Raw genomic sequence first — 17,199 nt, 5'->3', positions numbered from 1 at the left:
TGGTCTTCCTGAGAAGGAAGAAGAGCTGGGGGACAAGAGACAGGGTGTGCTCCATGGAGAAGGGGTGCAGGGAGCAGGAGACAGAGGCCGAGAGGGTGCAGGGGAGATCATGCATAGTTTCCGTGGGTTTGTGCACTGAAATATGAGGGTTACGGGTCTGGCAGAGCCTGAGGATGAGTTAGTCACACATTCATAGATAAAAAATGAAGCACACACACTCAAAATGAAGCAGTTACTAACCCCAGAGAAAGCAAAAGTGAAACTTGAAAGGAAATGTGATCAAAGCATACTTATTATGGCCCAGCTTTGAGCAATGCTGACATGGCACCAATAACAAAAACTGTGGAGCAACGTCACTGGGAGGGTGGGGGAGGCGTGAGGGAAGGAGGACGTCAGAGAACCCCAGGCCTCACCTTCCATGGTAACACAGGATCTACAATAGCAAATGCAGGAAATATCTGTACAAGCACTTTGAAGGAATATTACCCAAAATGGCTAAAACAGTTCCAGCCCACTGTCTCAGGGACAAAGCGACAAGACCGGAGCTCCCGTTTTCTCTCATAAGCTGTATAGTAATTATTTCAATTTAAAATCATGCGCATTAATTGCTCCGATAAAAGCTAATTAAATTTTTAAAAGAAATCAATGCTTTGATTCTTTGTAGCCTGGAAGACAGCAGTCCAGTGGGTGGAGAAGCAGGGGACATGGCCCCCTGCAGGCAGGCGTCCCAAGGACCAGGCAGAGCAAGATGTGCTTATGCAGCCACACTGGGGTTCATACAGTTTTGCAGAAATAGGATTATTCACCAAGCGGCAGTGCCCAGCAAGGGGACCTGGCCTCCCGTCCCTTCACTCGCCACAGATCACCCCCCAACCCCAGTCTTTGCATTTGCCGCTCCCTCCTCCACAACATTCTGCGACCCCCCCCACCCCGCTTCCCCACCCAGGAGTTCCTGGTAGCTGGCTCCTTCCCACATGCACCCTGGCCCCAAGGCCACCTCCATCCTCCTCCTGCTTTATTTTCTTCATAGCATGAGTAGGGGCTTGAAAATGCTGAATGATGTGGTCCCTTCTAGGGCCGGCAGAACCAGAGGAAATACAAACATCGCAGTTAGAAGACTAAGGCCAGAGTTGGAGAGAACCAAGGTGAGGCCCACGGTGACAGAAAGTTTCGCACACATCACAGCCAGAATGAACAGAAATTTAGAATGGATTCACAGCTCCAGGAAAGGCTGAGCTGCCCTAACAAATGGGCCCAGTGAGTTTCAGCGGAGGCGGGTGGAAGGGCCAGTCTCTCTCCTTCCGGGACCTGCAGGAATGGCCGCTGTTCACATGGGCTGCTCACACTGGTTTAGGTGAGAAGGGAGAACATTCTTCTTAATCGCCTTGAGCCTGTACCAACCCAGACACTGTCGTTAAGGAGCCGGGCGGGTGTTGAACTAGCCAGGCGGCCACTCACTCCCAGCCATTCCCAGGCCCGCCCTGCCCACGGTGGCCCGAGGACGGGCGCGAGTTCTTTCTGCAGAAGCTACGCAGCATGGGCTTCATCCAGCTCTCAACTGTCTTTATCTCATCAGCAGGCGCCAGATTCCCGATGGCCTCAATCAGACCCTGCGTCTCGTCCCCAAATGGTCTTTAAAAAAATCCACATGAATAGCCAAAGGTCAGGAGGGTCCATGCCACACACAGGCGACTCCTCTCTGGGGAAGGGGTGTGGGGGTTGCATGTTTTGCTTTATGACATTGGGAGGGTTTGATGTTTGTTCTTTTTCAATAAGCGTGCATTGTTCCGTATAATTTAGAAGTGCTAAGCAAAGCACACAGCACACTCACACAGACACACAGCCACGGTGCACTCAACCGGGAACACTGGCTCGGCGATCGCTGTCGCGTTAAGAATCGAAGCCTTAAATGTTCAAATGGAAACAACTGGACAAAGCGCCCACCCTCTGGCTTTCGTGGGCACTTCTGCTGGGAGCCAAGTGTCAGGAGTGTGCATTTGGCCTCCCCCATGTGAAAGTGTCACAGTGAGACAGAAGACCATTAGAAAGACAGGGTCATACAATGTCACACCCATTACCTACACGTAATTGTGCTGGTTCAGGAGGAGTGCATGACCCCACTTTAAATGTCAGGAGAATGGAACCCAGAGGGGTCTCTGAACCCGGCACTCAGGGGCCTGGCAGTGCCTGTCACGCGGCAGCTTTCCACTCGAGCGACCCTGACTCAAGTCAGGGGGTTGGGGCAGAGAAAATAGGGTAAGGGCTATTTCATGAAACCGTACACACATCTGTGTACGTACGCTTGTGTGTGTGCATACATGTATTGTGTACCTGTGCACGTATACACATATATGTGTGCACCTTTAAGTGTGTATCGGAGTATATGTGTGCACGTATGCATCTCTGTGTGACCTGTATATGTGTGCATTCATGTATGTATGTGTACACATGTGTCATCTGTATACATGTATCTATGTATATGTGTGTTCATTCATGCAATGCACACAACTGTAGGTGTGTGCATATGAGTAGGTGTGTGCATGTGCATCTGTGTCTGTTCATGTGTGCCTGTGTGTGCGTGTACATGTGTGTACGTGCATGCCTATGCAGTGTGTGTGCTCTCTGTGGCGGCACAGAAATCCCGACCTAGCACTGCATTCCTAGATGTGACCAGTGACAAAAGGCTAGGGTCCTTTAAGGCAGGAACCATGGGCCGAGGGTACTGTCTGGGGTCTGTCACGCCTACCCACACCTTGGCTTCCCTTTCTGGGACCAGCTGTCTGTAGGGTCACAGAGGGGACACCACTCACTACCCCATGTAAGGCGTCAATGCTGGCATCAACAACAGGATGCTAAACCAATGTTCAAAGTGTCCCCACTGGCATCCCCTGGAAACCCATGAAAGGAGAGCTCAGGTGACAGCTGTGGACGACTACTGGGGGAGCCTGTTGATGCTTCTTGTCTATGGGGTTTGCCCAGACAGGGCAGGTGAAGCCCCACTTACCCTCTAGGCCCTGTGGCCAGGACAGCGGAAGACACACAGCTAAATATACCTTCCCCTCCCAGCCAGGAGCAGAGAACACAAGAGCCACCCTAAGACCATGCCCTGCCGGTGCTGGTGCCGGGCCCAGTGTCCCCATCCCCAGGCTGTCCCCCACCCTAGGCTCCCCTACCCTACCCCAGTCACCAGCCCCGCCCCCAGGCTGCACCCCGCCCTCGGCTCCTCTCCCTACCCAATCCCCCAGCCCCAGGCGGTGCTCCCCCCCCCTCCCCTCCCCACCCTCAGGGCTCTCCTCCCCCACCCCTGGCTGTGGAGCTGATGTCACCACCTTGCCAAATGGCCTTGCCCCCTCAGGAATCAGGAACATGTTTCAGAAGCTCTCTGTGTCATACACACAACAAACAGGTTTTTGTTTCAACTTCAGTTTCCCCAGAACTTAGAATGGATCCCAGGAGCCAGGCTCAGCCTTAGAGCTGAGTCCAGCTGGATGCCCACCCCCCTTCCCCAATGGAAAAGTGTCCAGGACACCGGCTTTCCCCTCCAGCCGCCCCGCAGGGGCAAACAAGCTGGTCAGGACATCCCGACATACCTTAACCCTCATTCTCTCACCTAAACCCAGGCACGTGTGTGTCACAAATGTGCCGATGGAAGCCAGGAAGGAGAAAAAGGGCGGCAGGGTGACAGATGCACATACCAACCAATTAATCAGCAATCAATCAGCAGTGATGATGCTGAGAAGGGCATACGCAGGGCAGGTGCAGGGCAGCAAGGACCCCGAAGCACAAAGGCCAGAGGAGGGAGGGATCACACCACCTGTGTGACATCATTCTACCCTTCACAATCGCACTGTCTCTTTGGAGGGCATGTGGCACCCTCGCATAGCGTGTGCATGTGTCTCTGAGCCCGGACAGCTTAGCACCAGGGAATATAAAATAACCTTCCTCCCCTGGCCTGATTCTTCCTGTCGGCCCACCCCCAGGGAGGAATGTCTGTTGTCCAAGGGCTGCTGGCGTCATAGGGAGCTCAGCTCCAGATGTGCCCCCAGGCTTGTTTCCCAAGGGCTGGAGGACACTGTGTGCACCAGGAGATATTTTAAATGCCACTAAAACTGGTGCTTCAGTCCCCAGTTTGACCTGTACAGAGAGCAAACTTAGATAAATGATACTGTTGAAAAGTTCTGCCTTAACTGGAATTTATTTGCATTCTTAATTTTCTCCTTACCTTATAAAACTCTCCTACCTTCCAAAGTAACTCCAAGGGTGCTTAATTCCAGTAAGAAAGAGATGTAAATTAAAATAAAATACCTAATTATCCCCCACGAGACAGAGAAATTTAAGATTGTTGCTAGGGGTGCTGGTGAAGGGTTGGAGGATTTCTGAGGGCGATTCTGAATTTCCAAATGGCTCCTACATCCTAGCGAGTCTTGGGCAGCTATCCTATGGACCAGCCCAGTGTGTAGAGCCATGTGGACGAGGACAGCCCAAGAGGGCACCTGGAGGGATGTGCCTCCACCGGGGGGGCTAGTTAACAGACATGTGCAGGACACTGAAGAAGCTAGGCAGGAACCACCAGGAAGCACACAGCACCCTGACCACATGGAAAGGCAAGGGCAGAACAGCAGGCCAAGATGACCCATGTGTGTCCAGGGAGGACGTGCCAGTACACATACACATACACGCACACGCACACACACACGGATGCACACACAGACACAGACACACATGGATACAGACACACACACACAGAGACACACAGGCGCACATACAGACACACATGGACACAGACATACATCCAACTGTTAACAGTGATTATCTCTGGGGAGGGAGAACGACCAGGGAACTCACTTTTTAATGTTTGCTTTTAAAACAATGAATGATGTTCATAATGGTTTGTAAAAAATTAATACATTAAAAATTTATGTCTCCTCTACACTAGACTCAAGTCAGTGAACAAATATTACATCCAGCACATTACCTGTGCAGTGGTATGTAATGTTCCACAACCCAGCCCATTTCTTGGTGTCTGTTCTTGCCATTTTTTTTTTTTTTTGCCCTTTTGCACTTACATAGAAATGAGAAGTGGCTTCTTTTCCTGCATATACTTCATGCTTTTTATGACCACAAGGTAAAAGTGAGAGTCCACCCTCTTAGACTTTTACATTGGAATTCTCTAACAACTCAATATAGTATTGAACAGAAGAAACCACCCTTGTTTTCAATTACTTTATGTCCAAAGATTCCAAAATATTTCTTTAAAATAAAGTGTTCAGCAAACAAAATCCAAAGACAAATGATCTAGGGGAAAAAAACTAGGAAGAAACACTTGGAACATAAATGCCAGGGACTGGAATTCCTAATAAGTGCAGTGATCTAATAAACTACAGAAAGAAAAGACCTAATAAACTACAGAGCCCTGGCCAAACACAGCAGGTAATTAAAAATGTATATGTACATAACCAGCCAATAAACACAGAAAGTGCTAAGTATCCCTAGAAGTGAAGCTGTGTTCATTAAAACCACCCCCCAAAACTGGCATAACAAGTCCTCGTGACTGCCACGCACGGCAGACACCAAAGACTACGCTGGCAGCAGGTGTGTGGAGAAGCTAGCAGAAATGACAACCCCGCCAGCTAATCCACAATACATGAGTAGCGTAAAAGGATGAAGGGGAGGTAGGGGCTTACCTTTTGTTTTTACAAATTAAACTGGCATTTCTCTTTCCTCTAAAACTGGAAATACACGGTTGACCACGTATTAATTGACCAAAATTAAGATTAATCACAAAATGACTCAGCTTCAGGGCAGATGACGTGGACAGCCATCTTTTTACACCAGACATCACTGATGACCACCCCCATCCCCAAAAGAGACGATGGAGCATTTCAGTGCCTAGACCAGGGGCCTGCAGCCCAGAAAGGGGGCAGGGGAAGGAGCACGGGGCAGAAAGGCAGTGGGGGAAGAAAAACAAACAGGCAGTGCCCCTACTGCCCTGTAGGCTTCCCTCAAGCCAGCCCCAAGGGGCAGCGGCCAAGTCCAGATCTTTGCCCCTAAGATAGCACTGGGACCAAGGACCGACCTTCGGCTGGATCCCACTGAGGCTTCTACAAGGTGTCAGCTTTGCTAATCTGCGAGATAGACTGAGAAACAAAGGGATTTTACCTGTATCTTGTGCCTCTCGAAACTTCCCAATTGTTTCTAGGAAGGAGTCTTCAGAAATCTTGGCTCTGAAAATAATGGGAAATGAGAATATTTAAACAGTTAAACTGTCCACATAAACTCAACATGACTTCTGGAAAGGCACTGAAAACAAACTCCTGCCTTCGCTTCTGGAGCCCCGCAGCTGACTCTCTGACCCAGGATGGCTTGGCACTTGTTCACTTGTGCAAACAGGAGGAGGCAGGGAGTGTGCAACTGCTCACCCAGGAACAAAGGAAGTGAAACCTGTTGGTCACCCAGGTGCCGGAGCTGGTCCCCAACCACTGACCACCACCACTTCCCTGCAGAACAAGCCATTCAAATACAAGCCAGAGTCACTGTCAGCTGAGAGTCCATCAATCAAAAAAGTATCATCTACTGGCTATGGACTTCAGATATGTATCCTTTAGAATTCATCTTCATTGAAATCCAAAGGCACCAGGCGATGAAGGAAAAAGAGATACAGATAACATATTCACGAGAAAATGGTTTCCTAAAAAACCCATTTAATTCCCTTTTTCTTTGTTTTTGATTATTGTTTTTAAGCCAAACAGAAGAATTTCCACAGTGGTATAGCAAGTTTCTATATTGTATTTGTTACCCCTTCCCAGTGCAGGATAGAGCCCTCAAAATAGGAATCCCCAAGTCCAGTAAGATCACAAACTATCAGACAAACAGAATCAGAATTGCAAAACCAGAGGTCACAGTGTAGGATTAATGAAGGTTTGGAGGCTGGTTAAATGGATGCTGACGACTCTACGACTGCAAATTATCCAACATATTTTTTAAACCTCAGAATCAAGCTCTAGCATTTTTTTGTGGTTGGAATTATTTTTTTCTTTTGCTTCAAGGGTTTATACAATTATTGCCATTTTTCTGAAGACAGCTGAGAAGTAGGAGATGCTCCTTGGAAACGCCATTGATGCCCCATCTCTCCCACACAGCGCCCCCGCCCCCCGGGGAGTGGGACCATCATGCCTGCAGCCCAGACACTAGTTTGCACCCCACTCTTACATGTCCACCCAAGCACACAGTTTCCAGGGCCACCCAGGGCCCCTCAGTGCCCAACAGCTCAAGTCAGCAGATAAGACCTCAAAGTGACAGGCAGAAATGGTTAGGATTCACCCGGCCTCACTGTGATGTACTGCCTAAGACTGCGTCTGAGTCTTTCCCACAGAAGCGACTCCTTCTGATGGCCAATTTATACGCAAAAATATCTTCAGATGAGCAAGCAGGTAAGTGTCCTGGAAAAAGTTATATCCACGCAAGACACAGAACCTATGTCTTCTGTTTAAATGCTCTTCTGGGCGAGCAGCTGACACAACCGATGGACGGCAATGGGCAAACCCAATAACTATGGCATTTACCCGTTCACACGGGGCTTTCCTAGCACATGGGCAGGTGGGGCCCAGCAGCCACCTGGGGACTGCTGAGAACTCTTAAGGAAAAAAGAAAGTGAGTCACCGATAAATAAGAGGTTTAGATAAACAATGTGAATACTAAGAATTTTAAAACCAAAAAACTTCTCTCTTCTAGAGATTCAATAAGTCTTTGTCACTTTAATAAATAAAAGCCCAGAGCTGCTTGTTCTGTGGTTGGACAAGGCGCGTATCATATTCACCGTAATTTCATGGTATTGAGCAACAAGTGACAGCAGGCTAGGGTACCTGTGTGTGTGTCTTAATCACCTCACACAATGCACTTGGACACTGGCGTCCTCATTTTCTGCCTTCAAGCCAAGTCTCCATATCTACCCTCCATCAAAGAGCTTCTAGCCCCCAGGTTCCTGAGTGAAAATACTCGCTTCTGGCTCAGTCAACCGAGAGGCCCTGAGGGCCCCCAGTTGTCTGCACCCTTTACCACAGCAATTTTTCTCTTTTCCCAACATAAAAACCCACAGGCTATAATTAGTTATCACCATACTGAAGAATGCAAAAGACATGCTCTGTATGCAATTACTAACCATATCATTCTGACTACGCATCTCCTCTGACTATGCAAACCTGCTTATAATGCACATAATATACAGTCCATTTGCAAAAGAAAGGAATGGAATCAATCAGAAGAGAGATAAGTGTTTCCCTCTGGTACACACAGGAGAAACTTGGTCTTTACCTCCCACCACACCCCCAATCCTGCAGGAGAGCATGGGAGCCCCAAGGCCCATGCCCCGATGGCAGCTGTCTCATGACCATTTATGACAAAAGTGCAGAACCCAGGTGAAGGGGGGTCTTCATCTTGCATGCATCTTGCCTACATTCTGCCAATGTGACCTCACCTTCTGAAGGCCCCTTGCCTCATCAGTAACCCGGTGTTCTCTTTAGCGCGTGGAGAAGACACAAGTGGGATGGGGCCAGGCATGGGACACTGTTGGGTCAGAACGACCTGGGTTCCAGGCTTGGCTTCTCCATTTTCCGGCTGTGTGTCCTTGGGGAAGTTACTGGGCTTTTCTGTGCCTCTGCCTCCTCATCCAGAAAGTGGGCATAATAATAGTACCTACCTCATTTGGTTGCTGTAAAGATCCATGAGTAACATGTGAAGAGCTTAAAACAGTGTCTGGCAGCTTCCCAGCACTGTGTAACTATCAACTATGACTCTTCCTACCTGTGAAGCAGAGCCAGTTATACCTAACTTGTTAATTACCTACCTTGAGAGACATAAATATCAGGGTTCGGCCCCCAGCATGCATAAGCACATTCCCCATTCCCCATGACCAAGGCTCTACCAGCCTCCTCCTCTCACAGGGAATTCAGAGCTCAGAGCCTGGGTCTGCCTGGGGTCACGTCCACAATCTCCTGGGAGCAGGGCCCCTGCCTCTGCGGTTGTGGATGGGGAAGGAGCTTTGAGCCTCATCTGCTGAACTTCCTCACTTCAGCCCAGAAGCCCACGCTGGAGGTGTCTGGGCAGTGTGAAATGGGGAGATTCAATCAGCACTCCACCCACATGCCCTGTCTGGGGTGGGTTTGCACATTAGTGCAAGACACCATTTCCCACCTCTGAGAAGGGCAACAACGAGGCAGGCTGGCTAAAATGTACGGTGATGAGGGGCCGGGGGCAGCATTCACATGCACTGGGGCAACTTCTCTGGGGGCTACTGGGTGACACCTGCCAAGATGACATGTCCAGACCCTCTGACCCAGCAGTTCTCCACCAGGAATTCAGCTGGACACACCCCCACGTGTACAAGATGCCCAAGTACAGTATGAGGCTGCTGATAGGAAAACTCTGGAAACACCTAGAAGTCCATCAGTTCATGTGCATGTGGGCACATATATGTATGTTTGTGTGTATACACACATGTCTACACACTGCATATGTGTAAGCTGATTTGTGCATGAGCTGTGGCACATCTATAGGATGGAATGCTATGCAGCTGTTAAAAAAAATAAAGCGGTCACTGAGATGAAAGGATGTCCAAGATACTTAGTTCAGTAAAAATTAAGGTTCCCCACAGTGTTATAATATGTTCTCATTTGTGTAGACACAGGGTATGTAACCATTTGTATGTGCACATAATTTACTCAAAACTATTTGATTAGATCAGCACTTAATCAAGGATCTGCTGGCAGTGAGCGACCAGAGAGTTGCTTTGGTCTGGAGTAGGGGTGTATTTCATTTTTTACTATGTGTATTCTTTAGTACTATTTGAATTCTTATCTTAAGCATGTGGTTTCCTAATTAAAATACTTTAAATCTGATATTAAAAGTAAAATATATTAATGTAAAAAAATTAGAAAATAAAAGGTCAGAGAAGAAAACATTTCTGGCAATTTCAAAAAATAGGTTATTATAACTATTAAAACATGATTCCCTTTTTGAAATTTACTAAAGTCATTTCATTAAAATGGAAGTTTTCAAGAACAGCAAACAGACTTTACATCATTTCCAGCAGTTCCGACGTTTTGTTGGACCTATTTATCCTAAGAAAACTCAGACACAGAGGAAAGCATTTTGGTGTAGGTGAGTGCCGCAGACCCCGAAGTGGGGGAGGCAGGCTCACAGCCATGCAGCAAGAGGAACAGAGACCTGGAACTCAAGAAAGAAGAAAGGACCAGCAGCCTGTGGGCGGCTGAGTTGGGGAGCAGGGAGAGGAAGTGAGGGCCCGAGCGTGAACTGTGCCCCATGAGTCTCTGCATGTGGCCCCATCCCACATGATCCAGGGTTCCCCAGCACCAACTTGTGACTATGCAATGTTGCATAGTTAAATATGATAATGTTGGACATTCAGATCGTTGTCAATTTCCCACTTAAAATTCATTTTTAAAGACTGATTTTAACAACCAGCAAAACTTGAGCTAGAAGCCCTTCTTTCTAGAATACAGAGCCTATTTGCCGAGGTCGGGTGGCACAGAGAGGACACCGTGAGAGGGTCATCATAAGGCTCTCTCCTTACATAGGTGGGGGCCAGGAAACACTTACTTCATCATGCTCATGGGTTTGCTTCCTTCTGCTGGGAAATATTGCACATAACCTTCATAACATATTCATTTGACTCACTTCTCAGTTTTCCATGAGTTGAGGTATTTTGAAAAGGCATATTTTCTATGATATTACACAGTCAACATCTAGAACATTTTTTATACTTCTTTCAAGCAAATTAGATGCCTTAATTCAGTCCATGTTTATTCTCCCATGGTGGCCAGAGCGCAGACTCTGAGGCCAGCCTGCCCAGGATCAGGTCTGGCGCTGCCCCTTCTCAGCTGTGTGACCTACAACAGGTCACTACCCCCTCTCCCCCAGCTACTCCCTCAGCCCCTCCACCTCCTCAGCTACTCCCTCAGCCCCTCCACCCTCCCCAGCTCCCTCAGCCCCTCCACCTCCTCCCCAGCTACTCCCCCAGCCCCTCCACCCTCCCCAGCTACTCCCTCAGCCCCTCCACCCTCCCCAGCTACTCCCTCAGCCCCTCCACCTCCTCCCCAGCTACTCCCTCAGCCCCTCCACCCTCCCCAGCTACTCCCTCAGCCCCTCCACCCTCTCCAGCTACTCCCCCAGCCACTCCACCTCCTCAGCTACTCCCCCAGCCCCTCCACCTCCTCAGCTACTCCCTCATCCCCTCCACCCTCCCCAGCTACTCCCCCAGCCCCTCCACCTCCTCCCCAGCTACTCCCTCAGCCCCTCCACCCTCCCCAGCTACTCCCTCAGCCCCTCCACCCTCCCCAGCTACTCCCTCAGCCCCTCCACCTCCTCCCCAGCTACTCCCTCAGCCCCTCCACCCTCCCCAGCTACTCCCTCAGCCCCTCCACCCTCCCCAGCTACTCCCCCAGCCCCTCCACCTCCTCAGCTACTCCCCCAGCCCCTCCACCTCCTCAGCTACTCCCTCATCCCCTCCACCCTCCCCAGCTACTCCCCCAGCCCCTCCACCTCCTCCCCAGCTACTCCCTCAGCCCCTCCACCCTCCCCAGCTACTCCCTCAGCCCCTCCACATCCTCCCCAGCTACACCCCCAGCCCCTCCACCTCCTCCCCAGCTACTCCCCCAGTCCCTCCACCTCCTCAGCTACTCTCTGCGGAGGAAGCAGCATGACTGAGGAGTTGTAAAGCACATATACATACTACAGGAGTGCACACTGAATCAATGTTAACACAAGCGACACTGCGCTGTTGTGATATAGTGTGGACACTCCCCAGTGCTGGGGAAGGTCCACCAGAACCTCACAGCCACACTCAGCCACATCCTAGCAGAAACGAGTGTGAGGGAGAAGCAGGTGTTTTCAAGCCAACACCAATCCCCGTGCTAGCTCTAACTCTGTGATTTTGCCTAGATTTAAAGCTTTTCTTTCTAAAACGCACGGCCACGACGTCAGCTTTTACTACCACCCCCTGCTCCATGAACCTGAAAAGGTCTAAACTCTGGGTCCATCTGACTCCAAACTTGATCAAGCCCTTTCTTTGACAGCCTGACTGGGCTGCCCCAGAGCGACCTCTGCCCTCTCTTCCCAAACTGTGTGTCGGCACCACCCCAGGACTCCCCCTCAGGCCGCACCCCCTTCCACCCCCGCTGTCCACCCTCCTACAGGGCTTTGAGAGCACACGGCCCAGACTCACCTACAGACATCTTGGTTGGAGCCCCTTGTGCACCCGGAGTCCGTGTGATTTCAGGGGCTGAGAACCAGCAGAAGTGCCACCACACTCCCTCCTTTCCCAGGGTGACCCTGCCCTCCTGCTCCACGCACCCCGGCTGTGCCCTGCTGGGTACACTTCCATCATACCCACCCCCCGAAATCCTGTTTGTCACTACAGCTTGGCTCATGGGCCAGGGCAGCCTGAAAACTGCCCTCAGAATGGATGCCTGGACTTGACCGAGCTTCGCTTACTGGGTCCTGTGAAAAGTTATAAGCAAGAAGAATAGTGAACGTCCCACCAAAAGGTAAAGGTGAGAAAGTGACTGTTCACAAGAGCAAAGCAGGCACTCCTGCCGGACTCCACCAGCATCACTCACGACGGAGGTTTCTACCACACTTTGCCGTACTCACCCCTTGCACTGTGAGTGACCCAGGGCACGTACGGTACCATGAGACAGGAGGTCCCTCACGTCCCTCGTGTGCAGCTCTCTGGGGTGTGCACATGCCTGACCATAAACACTGGACACCTGAAGGAGCCCGCGGTGTGGGTCAAGAGACTTGGCACCGATAACGGGGCCGCAGCCGTGCGGACCCCTGCTGCCTCTGGGAGTGGCAGTAACTCCCACTGCCCAGCAACCTCTGGATCCTTCAGAGCCCCGAGGAGACGGGTTTCATGTGCTGCTGCTGCTGCAGAGAAAGAGACTCAGAAAATGCAACAACTGGCCTGGAGCCAAGATCAGAGCTGGGACTCCCTCCCTCCAGGGTCTCGCATTACCCGGAGGACTTGTCAGCACCTCCAGGGCTCAGGACGGTGCATCACCCCAGGGGTGGGGTGGGCACGTCCCAGTGAGGACAGAAACCACTCTCTGGGGAAGCCTCGTGTCTCCAGTTGGAGCTGATGTTCCTTCTGCCCTGGAGCCGGCAGCTCCCACCCTTCCTTCTCCAGGAGCTCAGGGCAGAGATGAGGGGCGTCCCTGCCGCACGGCTGGCACTTCAGAAACAGTGGTTTCTTCTCTTCACCATCTGTTGAAGACGTCACAGAATCTGCCCAGAAAGAACCATCTGGACTCTGGAGCTGGCGGAGGGCTGCACTCAGGGCTGCCTGGGGCAGTATCCTGCACCCCCAGGTGCTCACGGCCCCCTCCGAGTGTCCTCCGGGAAGCACGTGCGGTTGCACCAGGGGAGCAGACGCCTCTTGCCCTGCACAGGGCCCCCAGACCCAGCCCGGCTGCAGAAGGACAAGAAGGTCTCTCCTCTCGGCCAAGGCGGGAGGGACGGGCCTGCGAGCCTCACCAAGCCCAGACCCAAGCGGGGATTTCTTTTTTAAGTCCAAACCACAAAATGCCACTCTCTCTGCCTTCATATCTAGTGATTCCTTAAAAATACACAGCAGAAGTACAAAGTCAGGCCAGCTCGACCACAGGCCATCATCCAGCTCGAGTCAGCAAAGGCCGGAGCCAACACGAGGCCCTCTCCTTTCAATCCTGCCTCCCTCCCTGGACGTGGCCTTCCCTCCCAGCTTGGCAAAACCCATTAGGGAACCCACACACTCCAGCAAAAGTGCTGTGAAGCCCCAGGTCGCCTCACCCTGGCAGGACACAAAGCAACAGCCATGTCCCATCATCTTGGGCTCAATTTCACCTCAGTATTGATTTTAGACGTCCAACTGTTCTCTACTGTGCACATACCCCTCGCACAAACCTTTAAGTCTGATTCGCCGGCTTCCACACCCCTTCAAGGGGACTTCAGGAGCGCCAACTCAGTCCTGGGCTCGGCTGGGCACCTTGCAGCAAAGCCTGTTATTTTGAGACTCTGCTGCCTCTGTACCGTGGTCAAACCACACCAGCCCACACCTAGTCAACGGTGGACCAAGGGGCCTCTGTCTGTCTGACCCCAAGGTGCTGTGGAAGCCGCCAGGAAGGTCAGAAGGGCACAGAGTCCAGTGAGACGGCCATATTGGAAAAATCAAATGCCTGTATCCCTCCAGATGGCAGGAAGGTGCCTGGGAGTCACCTCTGCTAGAATTCCCAGTGTGAAGCGAAGCCCAAGTCACAGTGAGGCATCTGAAGTACCCACACACACCCCACAGTCCAGGAATTCACTCTGAAGTCGCCACACACGGAAGAGACCACCCACGTTTCACAAGCCACTGCTGGCCGGACCCGGGTCCTATTAACCTGCAACCTGCCCGGAGCCCAGCCTAATGGCCCCAGGGCCCGCAAAGGCCCTGTCCTTTCATCAGATGGAATTCCACAGCGGACAGGGCGTTCCGTTTCTGAGCCCTGTGTCACCTTCCAGATGATTCAGAACATGTGAGACACGGAAAAGTGGCAGCTGGTGCATCACCGTCACACTGTCATCTTCCAGGTGGAAAACTCCAGCTGAGGGGTTAACCAGCCTCGCTCTGTCTCCTGCCGCCCCCAGGAGGCACCTCCGCTCTGGGGCCACTGCTAGGGAGCGGGTTAGGAATGAAGCAGGAACAGAGGCAGAGAGAGGGGTCTCTAGCCAGGAGGTCTATCCTCCCCATTCATGGGAACCAAAATTAACTGAAAAATCGACATGACATTCTGAACATTCTTAAACCACATACACGAGGCCACCAGCTCCACCCCCCCCCACTAGGGTCCTGCCAACCTGTCCCGGTGGAGGACGGTATCTCGGCCCAGAATGACGGGGCACAGGGGCAAGGCACCTTCCTCAGCATCGGCCGCAGTTACACCAGGTGCCCGGCCAGGGAAAGGCCTCTGAGCGCTGTACACATTCGCCACCTGGCGCATGCTGGGCACCCTCGTCCAGCAACAAAGGACACGGGGATGGGATGTAGGGATGGAATAGAGGGGACCCCAAATGTGGTTCTAGAACAGCGCCAACCGGAGGAAAGGACTTGGTTTTCTAACATTTCAGGACCCTTTTTGGTAAGATGCATATGGTTTTAAAGGCTGAGTAAATGTGAATAACTGTGCTGCACTAATCTCTTTTCTGACCATCGGACTTACTCAGCTGATAGAAAATAGGGGTGTGTGCACATATCAAACAACCCCGTTCTGTTGAGGGTGCCAAAGCTTGGAGGACTCGCTTCCTGCCGAACTGGACCTGGAGCACGGCCATCTGGCTGTGCCATCCGCGCCAGGAACAACCACTCCTCCTTGGGCGCCCCCTGCTAAGACCAACCCGAGGCCTGGGCGAGGTGCCGGGCCTCCTCGTGAGCATGTAGTCCCACGAGAGACACAGGGTCAGGCCTTTCTCATCCAGTGGGTCCCTGATGACCGCTGCGTCCAAGGAGGTCTACCTGACTCCTGCTATCCTCATGTCACGGGACATGGAGCAGGAACTCACAGGGAGCAAATGTCCACCTATGGAGGGTCCGGCAGGTGGGTCCGTTGGGTCCCTCGGGGTGGGCTGCTGCCCCCTGGGGTGGGAGTGTGCGCCTGGTGGGCTGGCCTCAGACAAAAGTGGCTTGGTCCCTGGTCCTGGGAATAGGTGCTTCCCTTATCTGCAAAGCTGGCTGTGGGCCAGGCCTCACCCAGGCACTTCTGCTTTCCCTGTGACCACAGAGAAGGACGTGGTCTAGACAGATGCTCCTGGTCAGTGTGGGCACCACTTCCCATAAAGGTACTTCCTTATGCTCCCAGCGGTCACAGATTCAGGACGCTGCCACCCCCACTGCCACAGCTTCCCTCTGGGCTCTACACTCAGTGCCACCAGTCAGGTCCCTGCTGGGGATACCTGAGTCACTGCATGCTGGACACAGCAAGGGACTCAGGCAGGCCTGTGAGCACCTGCCAAGGGCCAAGTCCAGGCACAGATATGGGGGCCGGGCATACCTGCAGCTGCCCAGGTGGGCGCTGGGCAGCAGAGCAGACGGTGGGGATCCTGGGCCAGATGCCAGGCACGCCTCTCAGAGCTGCACACATGTCAACCCGGTAAATCCTCAGAGCCCCCGTGGACCTGGCCCTTCATTTCATACAGGAGGAAACTGAGACACAGACAGCTCTCAGCCCTGCCTAGCCCTCCGCCTCTACCAGGACGGCGCTCTCCCCTGCACTGGGACCCTGACAGCACTCACGCCAGCCCTCCCTCCAGGTGTGGGGTGATGGGCACCCCCAGCGAGGAAGTGCTCCCAGAAGAGCAGAAAATGAGCTCCAACCCTGGGCTGGCTGTGGGGATACCAGGAAAAGCAGAATTCTCGTCCTGATCTTTGACCTTGTCAGCGGCCAATGGGGCTTCCCTCAGGGCTGGCTTGGCCCGGCCCTGCCTACCTTCCATCAGCCCCCTGGCGTCCTTCTCAGCCTCCAGGTGCCTCACAGCCCCCCAAAGCCCTGGGTCTGGAAATTGATAAGGAGGGGCAGGGAGGGGCCCCTGGGTGGAAGTCATTCATCTCAGGCCCAGGAAGCAGCGCAAGCCAGGGCACCGACAGCCAAGGTGGCCCCAGCTCCTTCCGCAGCAATGGTCACCAGGCACCTGACCACCTGATGCAGGTCTGGAGGCAGCTCCCCCTACCCACCAGGGGCCCCCCACCCAGCAGCCACACCCTCTCCCCCTGGTTACCTCTAGTCTGAGCGTCACTCGTCACCTGTGAGAAGCCAAGCAGATGCATGGGGTAGCGCTGACTTCCCCAGTATCACTGCAAGAGCCTTCCCAGGGTGGGGCCAGGAAGGGAGTGAGTCAGGCCACCTATGACCCCAGGAATATACTGCCGTCTCACAGGGATTCTTCCTTCCAGCAACTGTGATCATCATCAGATATTCGCAGATAAGAATACAAAGGGTTGGAAACTTTCAGAAGCCACATCAGTGTCGAGCAGTAGGGTCAAGTGTCTGAAACCCACCATCTCACCCCAGGCCTGCTCCCCACGTCACCTCGCCATTCCTCAGGGCTGGAAAGCAGAAATTTCCCCACTCCCATGTCGGAGACCCTGACCTAGGTGGATCACATCGCGTTAGT

The 17,199-nt window shown here is 52.3% G+C and overlaps 1 protein-coding gene across 2 annotated transcripts in view; it reads right to left on the bottom strand.

Moving 5' to 3' along the window:
* Positions 1 to 17,199, bottom strand: part of SEMA4D (semaphorin 4D) — a 107,429-nt gene that overhangs the window by 29,462 nt on the left and 60,768 nt on the right. For both annotated transcript variants that reach the window (XM_061200641.1, XM_061200642.1), the window contains exon 2: positions 6,160 to 6,224. The gene's annotated coding sequence lies outside the window, so the exon portion shown is untranslated. The remainder of the gene's footprint in view (positions 1 to 6,159; positions 6,225 to 17,199) is intronic.

This window comes from Eubalaena glacialis, chromosome 9, assembly GCF_028564815.1.
Source record: "Eubalaena glacialis isolate mEubGla1 chromosome 9, mEubGla1.1.hap2.+ XY, whole genome shotgun sequence".
NCBI lineage: Eukaryota > Metazoa > Chordata > Mammalia > Artiodactyla > Balaenidae > Eubalaena > Eubalaena glacialis.
This window is presented reverse-complemented; position numbering and strand designations above follow the sequence as displayed.